This window comes from Pinus tabuliformis, chromosome 3_2 (genome assembly GCF_031772625.1).
Source record: "Pinus tabuliformis cultivar Carrire ecotype Pingquan chromosome 3_2, CPIR1, whole genome shotgun sequence".
NCBI classification, from domain to species: domain Eukaryota; kingdom Viridiplantae; phylum Streptophyta; class Pinopsida; order Pinales; family Pinaceae; genus Pinus; species Pinus tabuliformis.
Genome location: NC_142302.1, coordinates 239,699,941 through 239,721,560, shown reverse-complemented (window position 1 = coordinate 239,721,560; position 21,620 = coordinate 239,699,941).

Sequence of the window (21,620 nt, the reverse complement as noted above, 5' to 3'; positions counted from 1 at the left end):
GGGAGAACCCTCTATCCATGAGTCACACCTTGTATTTGTCAATATTTCCATCTGCAGCATGCTTAATATTGTATATCCACTTGCAAGTCACCATTAAATTCCCTTCCAGCCTTGGCATAATCTCCTAGAAATCATTCTTCATGATAGATTAGTTATTTTCATTCAAAGCTTCCTTCCTTACTTGTTGGCTAATTTCTTCTTCATATGACAAAGAATTTGCATCAATGAGGTTAGTCATAAGGGATGGATAGCTAGAAAACCTTTAGGTTTCTCAATTTCTCTGGATGTTCCATTAGGATCCATGTTTCCTTCTACTTCTTCTAACATAGATCTAATCCATTCTAGTCGTTTCCTTATTCCTAGACCAACAACCGGTTCTCCTAGTTCATGAGGCCCTTCTAGCTCTTCAAGACCTTATTTATAAATCAAATTATCTTCCTTCAAATCTTCCTTCTCTACTTCATCATAGGAATCCATGGAGACTTCCTTAGACTTCCAATATGTAACTTTGTCATCAAAAGTGAGATCCCAACTGACCTCAATCCATTATTATTATGGAATGTAGACTCTATAGGCCTTTGATGATTCACTATAACCAACAAATATGCCTTTCTATCCTGAAAGCTCAAGCTTGTTGCTTTTATCCTTAGAAACATGAATGTAAATAGGACAACCAAAGATTCTCATATGTTAAACCTTTGGCTTTCATTTAGAGAATTCTTCTTTAGGAGTCATAGGCTTCTTGACTTTAATGTGTGATTCTATTTTGAATATATACAATTTTCAATGATGCTTCTCCCCATAAGAACATTGACAAATCCTAGTCATGCATCATGGCCTTGAAAAATTCTTCAATGGACCTGTTCTTTCATTCTTCTATACCATTCCATTGTGGATTACAGGGAACATTCAAATACCTCTTAATTCTAGATTTCTTATAAAAAGAAACAAGTTCTTTTGAGGCGTATTCTCTTCCATTCTCAAATCTCAAAATCTTGATCTTCTTACCTATCAAGTTATCCACCTCAAATTTGAATTCTTGAAACCTTGTGAAGATTCATCTATGTTCTTCATGAGATAGATCCATGTCTTACAAGATGTTGAAAATGTAACTAGTGTTGGTCCTCGTAATGTAATAAAATGTAACATTTATCATTTATTATGTATATTATTATTTTTCCTAGTCAAAGCATTTTCTTCATGTTTATAGGGTAAATTGAGTCAAAAATCATATTATGAGTAAAAAAGAAATGTATTTAGTCTTTGGACTTTTAAAAAGAAAATAAAAGAAATTTATTTTTGAATCAATGTTTCTTCACACGACCAAGTCATCCCTCTAGATGGACAAATTAGCCAGCCCATAAGTCGTGTCTCTTCATATGATTGAACAACTATATATTAGAACTTGTGAACTACATTTTGGCATTCAATTTAGGTTCTTGTTGGAAAAATTTTGGATCTGTAACATGAATTATGAGGCATAAAATAAGAAAATCTTCTATGATGTATCTCTCTATATAGTGTGAGCTTTTGTGATAGATAATTTTATGTATGATGCAAGTTGTGTCCTCCTATATGACTCGAATTATGTGATTCTACACGATGTGAATTTTGTATATGATTCAAGTCCTATATATGATGTGAATTCTATAAATAAAATTCTACTTCCCGTGGATGTAAACTCTTGTGGCATCAGTCCTATATTGAAGCAAATAATTAATGACATCTATATCTATGTAACGTGGAAGATTAACTGACAAAACATAGAAAAGGTTGGAGGGCTGAATTGGGCCTTTGTAATAGTCTTGGTTTTGGTCTTGGGTCTTGGATATCTCACTTCGATCTGATTCTATAAGAAGATGATTATTTGGCTTTCCCCCTTATGGGGTTTTTCCTTGGCTTGGAGCCTACATCTTTCCCGTTATTTGTCTCTTCTGATTTTCATGTTTTTATAATTATTTCATGAAGAAAAAATAATAAAATAAATGAGAATCCAACATACATTCACAAGTAATTATAAGGTAAGATAAATCAACCCTAATGTATAAGAATTTTGATTTCTCAGCATGGTATCAAAGCTAAGGCTAAAGAAGGGAAGTTTGAAGATCACTAATTGTTGACAGTTTGCTTGAAGACACTATTGAAGCAGTTATCTCTTTCTCCATCAAAATTTCAAGCCATCCAATATACATGTCCGTGTTAAGGCTACCTTAGGAAGATCCAAAGATTGCATGTCCAAAACATATATTTGTGACTCAAATTGTCATCATCTATTATCTATTTGGAATCTAAGCTAAAAAGAAAAGGAGTGCGAAGATCTATAGTATGTGCTTCATCCAATCTCTATAACTTTGTGGAAGATCAAATATATAAGAATTGAACTAATAATACAAAGGGGATAATAGTACAAAAATACTATACATGGTGTGTATAACTTCAAGCTAGAAAAATACTAATAGATGGTTTGAATATCTAAGTTCCGTGGCATACATATTTCAATATCATCTTCTTTGAGCTGAATTTTCTATGATGGAATCCAAATCATATCTGAAGCATATATCACATGTCATACCCAAAGACTCAAGGCTAAGTGATATGAATTTATGTAAAAATACAATGCAAGATCTATCATGAGTTCTTGTGGATGTGTAATGCAAATCTTTGTGGAATTGTATATCTTTGTGATGTAGCTAATTGCTTGACTACACTATTGCGAAATTCCTTAGGCATGCAACAAAATTATGATGCATGGAAAATGGTTTTCCATCTCCCTATGACCAAGAACTAAAGGAATATCTACGACACCAAGCAACAAAACACTTGTCCAAGATCCCAACTATAAACAACATATGAAATATTTTGAGAAGTCTAAATTCAGAATTATATATAATGAATTTCTATGTAAAAGAAAATTTGATATTGATGGAAACCTATGAGTAGACCTTACAAAGTGTGGTGAAAGGGATCAAAATTTTGTAAACTATATGGAAAGAGACCGAATTATAAAATTCGACCTCTGATCATGAAATGAGTTGAATTATCAATATATCTCAAGTTAGGGTTGTGATAAGAAAACTAATGGTACACAAATTTTATTTCTATGGCAACATATCTATGATATTTTTGTGGCATAATTTGAGTTTAAGAAGATCAAGATATGAATATGGATTTTTTTCTATGAATGAAGTCCAATGGTACCTCTATATTATTGATACATAATGATGATTCAGGTAATTTTTATAGGTCAAATTTCTTCTCTTTATGGATCAAGTTCCAACTATATTATTGTTGCAATTAATAAAAGCAAAGGTTCATCATCTCTATAAATAAGTCTGAGTTATAGTATGTTATACCTTTCCAAGGTTCAAGACCAAGCATCATTAGATAATATGTAACTAAAATAAAATAATTATAACAACTGATAATCAAACTTTTCACATGAAGAAACTCATCTTTGTGGCACTATATGTAATCAATGGAAGACGGTGAAGCTATATAAATCATCTCTAAAGGTCAAATATTTTGAGAATCTTTATGGAAGAACTATACCTAGACATTTGAAGGCTTATCTTTGTGACACTGATATATGTAGTTGAAAGAATTGTGACAAGGAATATGATGTATTTGGAGCACTTCTCTAAGGCACAAATGTATGAATCAATCGCACTTCCCATAACTTCCTTCCTAAATTTAGAAGAAGGAATAACCACATCAATAAAGATGACCTATTTTAAAAGAACCTAGACAAAGAATATAGCGCAATGAAATTTCTGTTGTTGAAGTTGATGCACCTTCATTGAATAAATTTGCCACTTGACAGCTAAAGATAAGTCAAAGGATCATATCTTTTGAACAAGGAATGGTTGAAGAGGTATGTATAATTTTTTTTGCATTTCATGATTTATGTCAATTATATTAAGTTCACTAAGTCATGATGATGATATTTTGAAATATAGTAAAAGGGTCTGCATAAATATATCTTAGACACCATAACATAATTGATATGTTAGAATCAGATTATTTCCCTTTAAAGAAGAGGCTTTTATAATCAAAGAATGAAATATCATGCTTATCATCTCTAGGGTTTTGCAACAAACTCTCTAGTATGATTATAGAATTTTCAATTCTTGAATGACAATATTAAAGACTTTGGAACATGAAGCATATATGGTTTTAAAACCCTATCAAAAGTTTGAGTTACAAAACCCTAGGAATAGAAACCCTAATTATTTTTTTCCGTTATAAAAATAAATCCTAGTTCTTGATATTTACTAGAATCAAATCATGTTGATGAAAGGAAAATATTGATGAAAACGATTCGAGATTAAGAGGGAGATGAATCTCCTCTAAGAGGATAAGTATTCTTTCTTTAAATTATCAATGTTGTTATTTTTTCTATGCACTTTGCTTTTTTTTCTTTCATAGTTTTTGAAAAAAGGTTGTAAGTCAAGACAAGATCTATCTAAGCTTGACTAATAGATGGAAGATTTGGAAGAACATAGGAAAGCATGAAGACAAGAAGAAAGTAGTTTGAAGCATGCATCAAAGGAAGTCAATTAGATGGAAGCATGAAAACAATATTTAATAAAAAGGAAATAAGTATACCTATCTCAGCTAAAATGAGGAAGATGTTAGATATGATACTAATTGAAGTTTGATAGAAAATCCAAGAAATTTATGATAAAAAAGAGAAGATGACATATCAATGTCAAGACCCTTTGGTAAGAAGTTGAAGAGTTTTGATATCATTGTACTAGAAGCTGATTGGTTTGATTGAGGAACACATTTATTGACAATGTTGATGATGATAAGAGATACTACTGATGATTGAACAATGATACAATTCATTGGAAAATCATGAAAGAAGAACCTTGTTATGAAGAACAAATATGTGAAGGCATGTGAAATCATATGTGAAGAAGTTTGGATCCATAAGATACTTGATGAATTACTTGATGACATGTTGAAAGCTCTCAGAGAATTAGGAAGGTTGAAGCTTGTTATGACGTGATCTAGATAGGAGCCAGGAAACTATAATAGATCTCCACAGACGAACATGTAGTCTACGCTTTGATGAGTATTTTTTAGACAAGTTTATGCTTTTAGTTATTCCTCTCTATTTGAGAGGGAGTGAACATGGAAATTATATTCTCCATGTGTCATGCACTACGGGTATGACTAACAACCATAATCCTAGTGAAGGAACTTGTTAGGAGAATGGTGGATTAGATAAGTGTAAGAGACCAATATTGTTTGAGGATAGGCGATATCCAATATAAGAATATTATCGAGGACTAATATTCTTTGAGGATGGGTGGTATCCAATATAAGAATAGTACTATGAGGGAATATCTAGTGAACATTTGGATGGGGTATATGCCTAGAGAGGCAGTGGCGTTGTCCAAATTTATGCCTCCCAACATTACGCTCTAATCTAGTGGATAGATATAGCTTATTAGTCATTTTGTTATTGAAAGTGATGGTTATGATGATTGTTGATGATGCTTATCAATCTGAATCCCTTATGAGAATATTTAAATTTGAGGGTATCATGTCATGTCCTTGTGAATACCTCCTTAGTTAAGAGGGAGTCTTGAAAATGTAACTAGTGTTGGTTCATAATGTAATAAAATGTAACATTAATCATTAATTATATTTATTATTATTATTATTCCAAGTCAAAGCAAGTTCTCCATCATTATAGGGTCATTTAGGTCAAAAATAAAATTTATTGAGTAAAAGATAAATGTATAGTGTTAAGTCCTATTTGGAATTTTTAAAAGAAAAGAAAAGAAAATTATTTTTGAGTCAAAGTGTCTTCACAAGACCAAGTTGACCCTCTAGATGGACAAGTTGACAAGCCCATAATTCATGTCTCTTCATATGGTCGAACAACTATATATTGGAACCTATGCTCCATATTTGGCATTTAATTTGGATTCTTTGTGGAAGAAAATTTTGGATCTATAACATGAATTTTGAGGCATGAAATAAGTGAATATTCTGTGATGTATCTCTCTATATAGTGTGAGCTTTTGTGACAAATAATTTTATGTATGATGCAAGTTTTATGTTCCTATATGGTGTGAATTTTGTGCTCCTATATGATGTGATTTATGTATATGACACAAATTTTGTAAAGAAAATGCCAGTTCTATTGATGTAAACTCTTATGGCATCAGTCCTCTAATGAAGCAAGTAATCAATGACACCTATATCTCTATAATGTGGCAGATTGATTGACATAACTTATAAAAGCTTGAGGGGATAACTTTGGTCTTTGTGAGAGTCTTGGTCTTGGTATTGAGTCTAGGATATCTCATTTTGATCTAATTATATAAGAAGAAGATTATTTGGGTTTTTCCCCTCTTGGGGTTTCCCCTAGCTTGGAACCTACATCTTTGTGTTCTTTGTCTCTTGTCATTTTCATTTTGCATATCCTAGTAATTGATTGATAAGAAAAACATAAAAAAGGACAAGCCAACAAACATTCACAAGTAATTATCAAGTAAGAGAAATCAACCCTAATGTATAAGCATCTTGATTTCTCAACATGAGAGAAGTCGTAAATAAATGTCACATAGTACAATGAGCCTCCAAGTGATTTCACAAACATCTCACCACATACATCAGAGTGAATCAAATATAAGACTTATTTAGATCTATTTTGACTACTTGGAAAAGGTTTCTTGATATTCTTTCCAAGTGAACAATCTTTACAAACAGCGCATGATCTATCTACAATTTAGGGACGCATGAAAATATTTGATTCAATTGATGTGGTGCTCTATAATGAAGGTGACAATATATTCTATGCCATAGCTCACCTGGATTGTTTTCATCATGTAATAGGCTTGAAGATGGTTGAATCACAAGACTATACAATCTCCCTTCATGAATCCCAATAACCCTAGCGTCATCTATACTAGACCCCTTGGACTATACAAGTACTTTTCCATTCACAAAATCTACTCTATCTCCTTTATCTTCTAAACATGAAATAGAGACAAGATTATTTTTCAAACTTGGTACATATAAAACATTGTTGAGGTGTACATTGTTACTAGATTCCTGCTCAATGGATGCCTTTCCAACTCCTTTTACTGCATAACTATGTTTGTCTATGTTGTATCTTTTTCTTGTCAAAGAAAGGCTATATATATATATATATATATATATATATATATTTTTTTTTTTTTTTTTCTAATTAATTTCCTAGTTAGATTGTTGGGCATATGCAAATATCCATGAAGAAATGGTTTTTATAAGTTTCTGGGTTATTTTTAGAATATAAATTTAATTTTCAATAATTTTAATTTTCTAAAAATATAATCTTATATTTTATAAAATCATTTATTTAAAATATTAATTTTATTTATTAAAAAATACTCGTCTTGGGACCCAATTTCCAAGTTCAATAAAGGTCAAATGTCCACTAACCAATTTACACCAAGCCTCAATCCAACTCAACCCCAACATCTAAGTATGAGAACCACATTTGTTACCATATATTACGGGGTCTAAAGTCAAAATAAATAAGTCAAATCAATAAGAAGTTGTCAAATTACATGATAAAATCCATAATTTATAATGGCTTGAGATATGTGAAATCTGACATTTAACCTACCCCCCTCCCCCAACCCACCTCTGCAAAGTTGTTTCATTTTTACCATTTTTATACGTGTTTCCATCTCATGTATTGCGACCCTCCCCCCACACACCCCAAAACCATTTACCACCTACTACCCCTTTATAATACTATTGCCATACCATTTACCATATTTATTTAAATGTGAGGTAGGCAATTTAGAAAAGTTACAAAGTTTGCATCGAAGACGATAATGGAGGGAAGATTTTTATAGCTCTATTTTTCTGGAATGAGCTTATGGGTGGAAGCTTGAGGTAAGAGGAGGATAGGTAAACAATTGAAATATATCTTCGTGCATGTGAAATGAGGAAGTAATTTTCAATAAAAATCATGGAGTTTCCAATGTTATAAAGAAATATTTCCTCCCTGTCGAATAATCTTACGGAGGTGAAAATAAAATTCTACACAACAGACAAATAAATATTTTATGCTATAAGTAGGAAATAAATTATAAAGAGGAAAATGCAGGTGGACAGAAATTTGGATAATTTCTTATCCAAAGTTTTTATAGAAGTGAAAAGGGAGGATAGAAAAGATATTTTCATAATTTACAAAACATGGTTGGAGACATGGTTTTCAAAACAATGGGAAGCAAACCATTAAATGGTTTTCACAGGAAAATGGGAATTATTTATGAAGTTTCATTTAATTAGAAGTATACCAGAAGTGGGAAAAACTAAATATGAAAACAATGGATGGTTTGGGTAAATTGTTGTAAATTTCATTTATGAAATTCATAAGAAAATAATTGCTACAATAAAGAAGTATTACAAGACATCTTTTTCAAAACCATGGATGCTTTTACAGAGAAAATATTATTTAAGGAGATACTTGGGATTTGATTTGTGAAATTCATGACGAAAAGAACAGTTTTACAAGTCAAAAGAAGACATGGTTTTATATTACAGACATGGTTTTTCAAAACCACATGAAATAATTTGATTTTATGGAAATATGATTTTATAGATTTTTGGAAAATGTTTTTATGAAAATATCTTATTTTGAAAAACTTAAAATTAATATTTTTGAAAACTAAAGAGTGACAAAAAATCAAATATTTCCAAATAATTTTCAAATTTTATGACAATGATTAAGCACCTAGAAGATAATTATTTGAATTATCAAATGATTTTATCAAAGGACAGGGGATTAGTCAATTCTATAAAAAGGATCAGTCAACTACGTTATGGGAATATTAGCTGAATTTTAGGGAGCGCTTCAACAACCTCTAGATTCTAAGGAAAAAGATAAATAGGGAGAAGATTAAGGCATATTTGTGACACACAATGAGAAAACAGTTTCAAGAATAAAGGCAATCAATCAACAATCAATTAGCCAATTTCCAGATTTTGAGGAACAAGACTTTTAATCAGCTCTAGATTTCCTGTAACTATTTAGAGATTATTTTTATTCTTAGTGAATTGTTTAGATTTTTATTCTAGGAAGATAGACACAGTCAGTTGTGTGTAATGTTATATATATTGTATGATTTTGAATATGAAAAGGTTGGAATTTGATGACAAAACCCTACCATTTTTGTAAAGACGTCTATTGCAGAATTTTTAATTGAAGGTTTCTAGCTTTAGGTTTATGACATGCTTCTCATGTATTTCTTTCCCTGTGATTTCATAATCTATTTTTTCATATGTTTACGGTAATATAGAAGAACTGGGAAATGATAAGTTAAGTATTAACTTCCCTAACAACCCACTGCAAAGTTATAATCATTATGGAGACTAGTTAAATTAATAGTCTGTTTAAATTAGTACCTCTGCATAATTAAATTATTTACTTCTATGTTCTCTTACACATATTTATGTGGCTTATAGATATTCTCCTGTACACATCTATTCTTGTTAGATGATTGAGTATTCAAGATGCATACTTCTTATTTCTCTTATATTCCTCTAGCAAACTCTTTAAAGCTATTTTATTCTGTCAGAGCTGGACGTTGGCACTTTGATAAAACATCGACAAGAGAGGACTTTATTTTTGAGAAAATATTTGATATGCATCAACAACCACTTATAGAAATCATATATATGGCCATTGTGCTTCATAGACTATTGTCTAGTGATAATGAACAACATTAAAAAGCCTCGTAACACTTGAGGGAGCCTCCTCTAGTTTGAGGGCTAGCTTGAACCTCAATTTTGGCCGAGTTAGTTTCTTGGCATAGTTTCGCAGCCAAGAACTACCTTGTAGAAACATATAAAACATTTGGTGTCATTGTCGAGGAGTGAAGCAATAAAGAAATATTTCCTCGGAAAACAAAGAATGATAGATCTATTCCTTGCTAGTGAACAAGGAGTTTGCATTTTATATTGGTTTCAATTCCTTCACCTGGCGGCTCCACTTTGTTTATATGGTAATTCCACTAGGTTATCAATTCCACTGCTTCCATATGTCAGTTTACTTTACTAATGTGCTTGTGAAAGGCTCCATGATGGTTGCACTTAGCTGTATATTTTTCTTCCTCTTGAGGAAAAGAACTATGAAGTCTTCAAAGTTCTTCAATATTTTATGTCTCATCAAGTTATTGGTCCTCTCCGGTAAGTATCAACAACTCATGGAATTTAATGTTTATAGTGTATATATTCTTGTTAAATTTTAAGCTACATGCAAGGTGCTCTACTCGTTAAATCAATGCTCACATGGTTGCACTGGACACATGATTACACCTAACAGTGTACAATGTTAGGTCAATAAAGTGGGCATGTGTGCAAATAGATCAATTCGTTCCAGTGTGCATTACATGGATTTTTTGTAGTCTACAAATGGAGTGATTTCAAAAGTGTTAGTATACAATAAATCAATTAATTTTAAATCTTATTCGGCAATAGATTTCAAAATTTAGTTTGTAAAAGGTGTGGTTTCCAGAATGAATCAATTTCAGTTTTCAGATTTCAGTGTGAGTCAATCTCTGAAATAGTGCAAACAATATGGTTTCAATTTGCAAATGCAACTTAAAATTACAGTTTGATGAAATAATGCCATGCCCAACAAATTCAAGGCACATGTCTATAGATTCTTTGCATCCCACAAGGGGAAGAAACCCCCAGTTGAAGCCAATGTTGTAGCTTTTTCTTGTCAAAGAAAGGTTACAAATTTTTTTCGAAATTTGCTAATTAATTTCTTGGTTAGATCCTTGGGCTTCAGAAAATGTCCATGATGAAATGGTTTTTATAAGTTTCTTGGTTATTTTTAAAATACAATTTTAATTTTTAAATAAATTTAATTTTATAAAAATATAATCTTATATTTTTATAAAATCATTTATTTAAAATATTAATTTAAGGAATTAAAGGATACTGGGCTTGGGACCCAATTTCCAAGTTCAATAAAGGTGAAATGTCCAACAAGAAATTTACACCAAGTCTCAAGCCAAGTCGGCGCCCATTTATTTAAAATATTAATTTAAGGAATTAAAGAATACTGGGCCTGGGACCCAATTTCCAAGTTCAATAAAGGTCAAATGTCCAACAAGAAATTTACACCAAGTCTCAAGCCAAGTCGGCGCCCAATATCTAAGTACGAGAACCACATTTGTTACCATATATTACAGGGATCGAAATTGAAAATCAATAAGTCAAACCAATAAGCAGCTTCCAAATTACATTATAAAATCCATAATTTAGAATTCCCCAAAATGTGTGAAATAATAATCAATGGCTTTTCGGGGCCCCCACCTACCCCCCACCCCATCCACAAATTTGTTTCATTTTTACCTTCTTTTACACGTGTTTCCATCTCATATATTGCGGACCCTCCCTTCCTAAATCATTTACCACCTACTAACCTCCGCCCCTTCCCTCTCACAATACCATTGCCATACCATTTACCATATTGATTTAAATGCGAGGTTGGAAATTTAAAAAATATATAAATTCTACATCGAAGGAGATAATGGAGGGAATATTTTTACAAATCTATTTTTCTAGAATGAGCTTATGAATGAAATATTGAGGTAAGAGGAGGCTAGGTCAACAATTGAAATATATCTGCGTGCAAGTACAATGAGGATACATGTTCCAAAAGTACATTTCAATACAAATCATGGAGCTTCCAATGTTATAAAGAAATATTTCCTCCCTGTGGAATAATTTTACAGAATTGAAAATAAAATTTTACACAATATACAAATAAATGTTTTATCCTATAACAAGGAAAGGAATTATAAAGAGGAAAATAGGTGTGAGCATAAAATTTGGATAATTGCTTATCCAAAATTTTATAGGAGTGAAAAGGGAGGATAGAAAAGATATTTTCATACTTTACCAAACATGGTTGGAGACTTGGTTTTAAAAACTCTGGGAAGAAAACTAGTAAATAGTTTTCATAGAAAATGAGAATTATTTATGAAGTTTCATTTATTCACAAGTATACCAAAAGCGGGAAAAAATAAATATGAAAACAATGGATGGTTTTGGTAAATTGTTGTAAATTTAATTTATGAAATTCATACACAAATAAATGCTACAATGGATAAGTATTAAAAGACATGGTTTTCAAAACCATGGATGGTTTGACAGAGCAAAGGTTATTTAATGAGATATTTTGGGATTTGATTTATAAAATTCATGAAGAAACGAACAGTTTTACAGGTCAAAACATTTTTCTATTGAAGACATGGTTTTTTAAAACCACATGAAGGAATTATGTTTTTTTATGGAAGTATGGAAATATGATTTTATATATTTCTAGGAAATGTTTTTATCAAAATATATTCTTCCGAAAAACTTGAAATTAATATTTTTATTTCCAAATCATTTTCAAAATTTACAACAATGATTATGCACCTTAAATATAATTAATTGAATTATCAAATGATTTTATCAAATGACATGGGATTAATCAATTCTATAAAAAAGATCAATCAACCTTATTATGGGAATATTAATTGAATTTTAGGGAGTAGCTTCAACAACCTCCAGATTCTAAGGCAAAAAATCAACAGGTAGAAGATTAAGGCATATTTGTGACAAACAATGAGTAACTAGTTTCAAGAATAAATAATTCAATCAACAATCGGTGAGCCAAATCCCAGATTTGGAGGCACACGAATTTCAATCATCTCCATATTTCCTACAATTATTTAGAGATTATTTTTATTTTTAGTGAATTTTTTATATTTTTATTCCAAGAAGCTAGACACAGTTAGTTGGGTGTAATTTTCTATATATTTTATGATTTTGAATGTAAAAAGGTTGGATTTTGATGCCAAAACCTGCCATTTTTGTAAATACTTCTATTGCAAATTTTATAATTGAAGGTTTCTGGCTTTAGTTGCATGGAAAAATTGTTTCTCATGTATTTTTTTCCCTGTGATTTCATAATATGTTTCTGCATATGTTTAAGTTAATATAGAATCATTGGGAAAGGCTAAGTTAATTGTTAACTTCCCTGACAACCCACTGCAAAGTTACCATCATGATGGAGACTAGCTAATTGAACAATATGTTTAAATTAGTACCTATGCATCATTAAATTATTTCCTTTTGTCATCTCTTAAACATATTTATGTGGGTTATATAGATTCTCCTGTACACATATATTCTTTTTAGATGATTGAGTATTCATGATGCATACTTAATTATCTAATTTCTATTCTATTACTCTACCAAAATATTTAAATCTATGTTATTTTGTCGGAGCTGGACGTTGGGACTTTGATAAAACCTCAACAAGAGAGGAATTCATGTTTGAGTAGAGATTGGATACTCATGACAAACCACTTATCTAGATCATAGATCTAGCCATTGTGCTTCATAGGTTGTTGTCCAATCATAATTAACAACATTAAAAAGCCTTGTAACACATGAGGGAGCCCCCTCTGGTTCGAAGGTCAGCTTGAACCTAAATTTTTGCCGACTTGCCTTCTTGGCATAGTTTCATAGCCAAGAACTGCCTTTGAGGAACAAATACAACATTTGTCGTTGTTTTTGGGGAGCGAAGTAACAAAGAAATATTTCCTCGAAGAATGATCAAGACTATATCTATTTCCTGCTGGTGAACAAGGAGTAGGAATTTTATATTGGTTGCAATTCCTTCGCTCGACAACTCCACTTGTTTATATGGCCATACCATTGGGTTATCAATGTTGAGAAATCTAGGGCAATTTAATAATTATATTTCTCTTAACTATGATAATTTCTTGTGATATTCTTTTCTTATATTCTACTTCTTATTATTAACATGTGTTATTATCATCAACCAACTATCAAAACAAGAATATCAATAATGCACAAGTACAGAAGATATTGGCACCAAGCCAGGGAAAAAACCTCTCGAAATTTTGAGAGGAAAAATCCTTTGAACTCTTTCTTATAGAATATTTATTATTGAATTCCAAGACCCAAACTTTGAATTAAGACCGCCTTCAACATCAAAACTGATAATACCTCAAAAATGTACCCAAACAAGTTGTTTCCTTCTGCAATTTCAAACAACACATTAGGTGTGCAACATTAGTATGAAAATCAGCAAGTATGATCTAGGATAGGCTCACCTACCCTTTCCTTATTCTCACTTTTCTTGGAGATTGATCTCACATACCATGACCCTTTGTATTGAGCTTGATATAAGACTTCTTGATGCTGAAAGAGTGACTATTATAGGGAAAATGAGAACATAACTGTCTACCTCAGAACATCATCATACATGCAAAGAGGGTTAGGGCTATTCTAGCCCTTCTATGACCTCATTATTCTTGCCAACTTCTTCTGGATGACTTCCTCATTCCTACTTCTACAAGATTGAGCCTCTGACCCAAAAATATGCCCATACAAAATGATGCCCTAGTTAAGATCTAAATGCCACACACATGATCAAACTTCTTGATGGATTTGGATGAGGGAACAAACTTCCTCTTGGACTGGGGTTAACTTCTTCTTCGACCCCTTCTCTTCGTTTATCCTTCCTTGTGTGAGTGAGATGTATGTGTTGTGAGGAGGTACCAATGTTGCATTTATATAGGCTTGTCTCCTCATCTATAGGCCAAATTTTTTCCTTGATTAGGCCGACATAATCGGAGGCTTCTAGAACTATCCAAATAAATTATTTCAAGTGGCTTCCTTGCATCAATTCGATGGGTACATTTTGGAGTATTTCATTGATGATATAAAAGGAATTTTTGATGTACAAAAATCACATTTACAAGTGTAACGATACATGATTGTCTTCATTTTACATAACTTAACCTAAGGCTCTCAATGGGAGCCACAACTAGACTAGGAAACTTCTTGAGCATGAAACCCATATCTAAAGCAAAAAATATAAAAGATTTCTTGATACAAAATTACATCATTACAAGAATTGACATTATGAAGACCGAACCTAGTCACACTATTTTCAACACTCCCTCTTAACTAGGTAGGTATTCATACATACATGGTACATGGACATTCTCAATACAAGAGTTCTCATAACAAAAGGGTTGGATTAGTTATCCATTTGTTATAGCATCATTTCAACCAACATTGTTTCCATATAGAAAGTCTTCACTAACAACTCTATCTCTCAAATAGATCAGAGCACAATGTTGGAAAGACTGATGACTTATAGACACACTCGTCATCGTCTCTCTTAGGGTCATACACACCTGGGTGTTCTTCGAGTATGCCCTACTAGGAATATTCTCATCTTGGGTTCCCATCCCTCAAGAATATTAGTCCTCTTGCCCACTCTTATCTTGGATGCCCTACGACATCCTCAAAGAGTGTTGGATGCCATATGATAACTCAATCCTCCATTTATTTTTCATTCTCGGAAGGCAGAAATGTAGTTTCTATATTTCTCGCTCAAATAGGGATGACATATCAACCAGACCAAGCTTTTGTCTAAAATACACAAGCTTCTTGTTCGGAAGCGATTTCATTAATATGTGGATGGTTTTCTCATCGGTGGGAACATACTCCAGCTTCAGCACACCATCTTGTACCCGCTTCCGAATATAATGATAATTTTTATTTATGTGCTTTGTCTTCCCATGAAACACTGGGTCCTCAGGCAATCTTATACAACTGGTATTATCACAATGAATATTTGTAGGGCCCAATGGTCCTGCAAACAAGTCAGATAACAATTTCCTCAACCAAACCACTTCCCGGCTTACTTCACATGCTGCTACATACTTGGCATCAACATTTCTTAAGGCAACTGTCTCTTGCTTCTTGCTCATCCAAGAGACCATCTAGGATCCTACACTAAAGCATCCTTCAGTAGTGCTTCTTCCATCCTTCTCACTGCCTTCCCAATCGAAATCAGTAAATCCTGTCAGAAGTACATCTTTTCCTTTCTCATATTTTGGGTAATGATATATGGTTCCTCACAAGTATCTAAGTATATGCATGGCTGCCACCCATTGATCATGACGAGGCTCCATCTGGAACTGACTGAGAACATTCACTACAAAACATATATCTGGCCAAGTATTCAAAAGGTACATCACAGATCCAATCAATTTCCTGTACCTTGTGGGATCCAACAAACTAGATTCACAGTTTCTTAGCAGTCTTAGGTTTGCAATCATAGGAGTTGCAATAGGATTTCACTCCATCATGTCAAACCTCTTAAGAATTTCAATTACATACTTCACTTGACCCAAGTAAATCTCATTGGGTTCTTTCCATACTTCGAGTACCAGATAATAGTGCATGGATCCCATATCCTTCATATTGATTTATGTATTCAACTGTTTCTTGCATTCTTGAATACGTTCTTATACACCTATTAGTAGAAGATCACCTGCATATAGTAAGATGATGAAAGGTTCATTCTTTACTACTTTGATGTAGAGGTTGGGATCAACCAAAATTTTGATAAATCCCAGTCTTTGCAAATAAGCATCCATCCTTGGCATACCATGCTCTAGGTGCTTGCTTGAGGCCATATAAATCCATTTTCAACCTGCAACCATAGCCTTATTTATCCTTGACTTAGAATCCCAAAGGTTTCTCAATGTAGACTTCTTCATCTATGGTTCCATTAAGAAATGTTGTCTTTACATCCATTTGATGAAATTTCCACTTCATGGATGCTGCCAAAGAAATTAGTGAATGAATGGTTATATATATTGATGTAGGAGCAAAGGTTTCTTCATATTCAATTCCTTCTTCTTGAGAGAAACATCTAGCCACAAACCTGGCTTTTTATTTGTTTATGCTCCCATCCGTAGCATGCTTGATCTTGTAAATCCACTTCAAGTTTACCATAGATTCGTTTTCCAGTCTAGGAACAATTTCCCAAACACCATTCTTCATTATAGATTGGTATTCCTAATTTAAGGTAGACTTCCATCCAAAGTGCTTGGAAGCTTCTTCAAATGTGGATGGCTCATCTTCTATCAATTTTGACATGTAGGCTGCATACCCAGTGTAACTTTTAGGTTTCCTGCCTTCTCTAAATTTTCCACTTACCTAGTGTCTTTCAGCATCTTAAAGGGTGGAGGTCAACCAATTTGGTCTCTTCCTCCTTTCAGAGATAACGATAGGTTCGCTCAGACCTTCATATTCTTGATGAGCATATTCTTCTTATTTATTGACTTCTACCTCAAATATAGGAAGATCCTCTTCATTGGAATTGGATGAAATATCTTTTTACTTCATGAATGCAATATTGTCATTAGATATTACATCTTCACTTACCTCTATTTGATGTCCTTCCTTGATGTAGATTCTGTAAGCCTTGGATGAATTAATATATCCCACAAATATTCCCTTCTTGCTTACTGGATTGAGCTTCTTTATTTTATCCTTGGTAATGTGGATATACACTAGGCATCAAAATATTCGAAGATGGTCCACATTAGGTTTCCTTCCAGTGAAAGATTTTTCAGGAGTTTGATTATTCAGAGACCTGTGGGGACTTATATTTTGAATATAAACATAAGTGTTCATTTCTTCTCCCCATAGGAATTTTGGTAGATCTTGGTCATGAAGCATTTCCTTGACACTTTCTTCTATGGCCTTGTTCTTTCATTCAACTACTCCAATTTTATGGGGATTATATGGAACTATGAGCTCCCTCTTAATCCCAGCCTCCTTGCAGAAGTCTATAAGCTCTTTAGAAGTGTATTCTCCACCATTGTCAGATCTTAAGGTCTTGATCTTTCTTTCTGTGAGACTCTCCACTTCAGCTTTGAATTCTTGAAATTTTGAAAAAACTTCATCCTTGGACTTAAGAAGGTAAAGCCAAGTTTTCCTAGAGTGATCATCTATGAAAGTGACATAGTATAGATGTCCTCCAAGAGATTTGGTCATGCGGCTACAAACACCATAGTGCAAAATATCAAGTATCTCTTGAGCACGAGATGTGCTATGTCCAAATGGTTTCTTTGCAATCTTTCCCAACACACATCATTTACATACACCTTCATGTTATTCCTTGAGATTTGGGATTCCATTTACTATGGAATTTAGGGTTGGAAGAATTTTGTAGTGAAGTTGGCCCAATCTTCTATACCATAATTCACATGGACTAATTTCAATATGAACAAGTGCTTGGTTTACAGGAGAAGCAAATCTATATAATATTCCTTCTCGGACACCAATGGTTCTATCCTTTTCAATTCTTGAACCTTTAGCCCAAACAACTACCCTTCCATCTATTAAAGGAACTCTATCACCCATTTCTTATAAACATGAAATAGAAATAATATTTTTGCACAGACCTAGAACATAAAGGATGTCGTTGAGATGAATGTTACTTCCGTCTTCAAGCTTGATGGAAGTATATCCAATGCCTTTTACCGGATAATTTTCGTTGTCACCAAGTTCCACATAATAGGAAGACTTTCCTTTGGAGAAATTCTTGATTTGGTGATGATGTCTAGTCATATGCCTTGAATCTCCACTATCAATTACCCGAATATTCTCATCTTGAAACATGGCAGAGATTGCGAAGAATAAGCCATCATCTTTTGCAGATCTGTCAATTTTGGAGATAAGTTTAACCCATACTTGCTTGATCTTTTGATTGATGAAGATTATCATAAATGATCCATTTCTTGCCAATTTCTTCATGAGTGAGGTGATCTTCTTCATGCCCTTTGTAGAACCACATTCTGGTACCATGTTGAGAAATCTAGGGAAATTTAAGAATTCGATTTCTCTTAACTATGATAACTGCTTGTGATATTATTTTCTTATATTCTGCTTCTTATTATTAACATGTGTTATTATCATCAACCAGCTATCAAAACACAAAGATCAACAATGCACAAGTACACAAGATATTGGCACCAAGCAAAGGAAAAAACTCCAAATTGTTAGAGGAAAAACGTGGGAAAAACCCTTTGAACTCTTTCTTATAGAATCTTTATTGATGAATTCCAAGACCCAAACTTTGACTTAAGACTGTCTTCAACATAAAAATGACAATACCTGCAAAATTTACCTAAACAAGTTGTTTCCTTATGCGATTTTGAACAACACAGTAGGTCTGCAACATTAGTATGACAATCAACAAGTATGATCTAAGATAGGCTCACCTATCCTTTCCTTATTTTCACTTTCCTTGGATACTAATCTCACATACGATGAACCTTTGTATTGAGCTTGATATAAGACTTATTGATGTTGAAAGAGTGACTGTTCTAGGGCAGCGAGAATAGACCTATCTACTTCAGAACATCATCATACATGCAAAGAGGGTTAGGGCTATTCTATCCCTTCTATGACCTCGTTCTTCTTGCCAACTTCTTCTGGATGAATTCATCCTTCCTACTACTGCAATATCGAGCCTTTGACCCAAAAATATATCCATACAAAATGATTCCCTAGTTCAGATCTGAATGTCGCACATGTGAAAAAACTTCTTGATGGATTCGGATGACGAAACATACTTCCTCTTGGACTGCAGCTACTCCTTCTTCAACCCCTTCTCTTCGTTTATCCTTCCTTGTGTGAGTGAGATGTATTTTTTGTGAGGTGGTATCAACACTGCCTTTATATAGGCTTGTTTCCTCATCTCTAGGCCGACCTAATTCCTTGATTAGGCTGACATAATAGAAGGCTTCTAGAACTGTCCAAATAAATTATTTCAAGCAGCTTCATTACATCAATTCAGTGGGTACATTTTGGAGTATTTCATTGATGATCTGGAAGGACTTTTTGACTTACAACAATTACATTTGCAAGTGTAACAATACATGATTGTCTCCATTTTACATAACTCAACCTAAGGCTCTAAATGGGAGCCACAACTAGACCAAGAAACTTCTTGAGCATGAAATCCATGTCTCAAGCAAAAAATATAAAAAATTTCTTGATACAGAATTACATCATTACAAGAATTGAAATTATGAAGACATCACCTAGTTACACTATTTTCAACAATCAATTCCACTTGTTCCAGATGTCAGATGCGTTTAATAATTTACTTGTGCAAGGCTTAGTGATGGTTGTACTCAACAGTATATTTTTCTTCGTCTTGAGGAAAACAACTATGCAATCTTCAGAGTTGTTCAATATTTTATGTCTCACCAGCTTACTGATCTTCACCGGTAAGTATCAACAACTCATGGAATTTAATGTTTATAGTGTATATTATTGTCTTGTTTTTGACTACATGCAAGGTGGTCTGCTAGTTAATCCAATGCTAATATGGTTGGACTGGAAGCATGATTACATGTAACCATGTACAATTTTAGCTCAGTAAAGTAGGTGTGTGTGCAAATAGATCAGTTGGTTCCAGTGTGCAGTGTATGGATTTTTTGCAGTTTATGAATGGAGTGATTTCAACAGTGTTAGTATATAATAGATCAGTTAATTTTAAATCTTCTTTGACAACAATATTTAGAATTCAGTTTGTAATGTGTGGTTTCCAGAATGAATCAATTTTAGTTTTCATAGTTTAGTGTGATTCAATCTCTGAAATACTGTAGGCAATATGGTTTCAGTCTATAAATGCAACTGTAGATTATAGGTTGATGAACTAACTCCATGCCCAACAAAATCAAGGCACATGTCTACAGGTTCTTTGCATCCCATAGGGGGAAGCAGTCCCCAGTTGGAGCCAATGTTGTAGCTTTCTCTTGTCAACCAAAGGCTACAATTTTTGTTTTGAAATTTGTTAATTAATTTCCTAGCTAGATTCTTGGGCATATGCAAATGTCTGTGATGAAATGTATTTTATAAGTTTCTATGTTATTTTTAAAACATAATTTTAATTTTATAAAAATATAATCTTATATTTTTATAAAATCATTTATTTAAAATATTAATTTTATGCATTAAAAATTACTGGGCTTGGGACCCAATTCCCAAGTTCAATAAAGATCAAATGTCCACTAAGAAACTTACACCAAAGTTAAAATCAAAAGATAAATAAATAAGCAACTACCAAATTCCATTATAAAATCCATAATTCAAAATGCTTCAAGATGTGTGAAATAAAAATCAATGGTTTATACGTGTTTCATTTTTACCACCTTTTATACGTGTTTCCATCTCATGTATTGTAGACTCCCCTCCCCCCCAAACCATTTACCACCTACTACCCCCCCTGTAATACCATTTCCATACCCTTTACCATATTGCTTTAAATGTGATGTTGGAAATTTAAAAAAATTATAAAGTTTGCATCGAAGCTGACAATGGATAGAATATTTTTATAGCTCTATTTTTCTGGAATGAGCTCATGGGTGAAAGATCGAGGTGAGAGGAGGCTATATCAACAATTGAAATGTATCATTTTCAGGTAAAATGAGGATACATGTTCCAAAATTACATTTCAATACAAATCATGGAGTTTCCAATGTTATAAAGAAATATTTCCTCCTTGTGTAATAATTTTACAGAGGTGAAAATAAAATTTTACACAATAGAGAAATAAATGTTTTATGTTATAAGGAGGAAATGAATTATAAAGAGGAAAATGTATGTGAACATAAAATTTCGATAATGTCTTATCCAAATTTTTTAGAGGAGTTAAAAATGAGGATACAAAAAATATTTTCATAATCTACCAAACA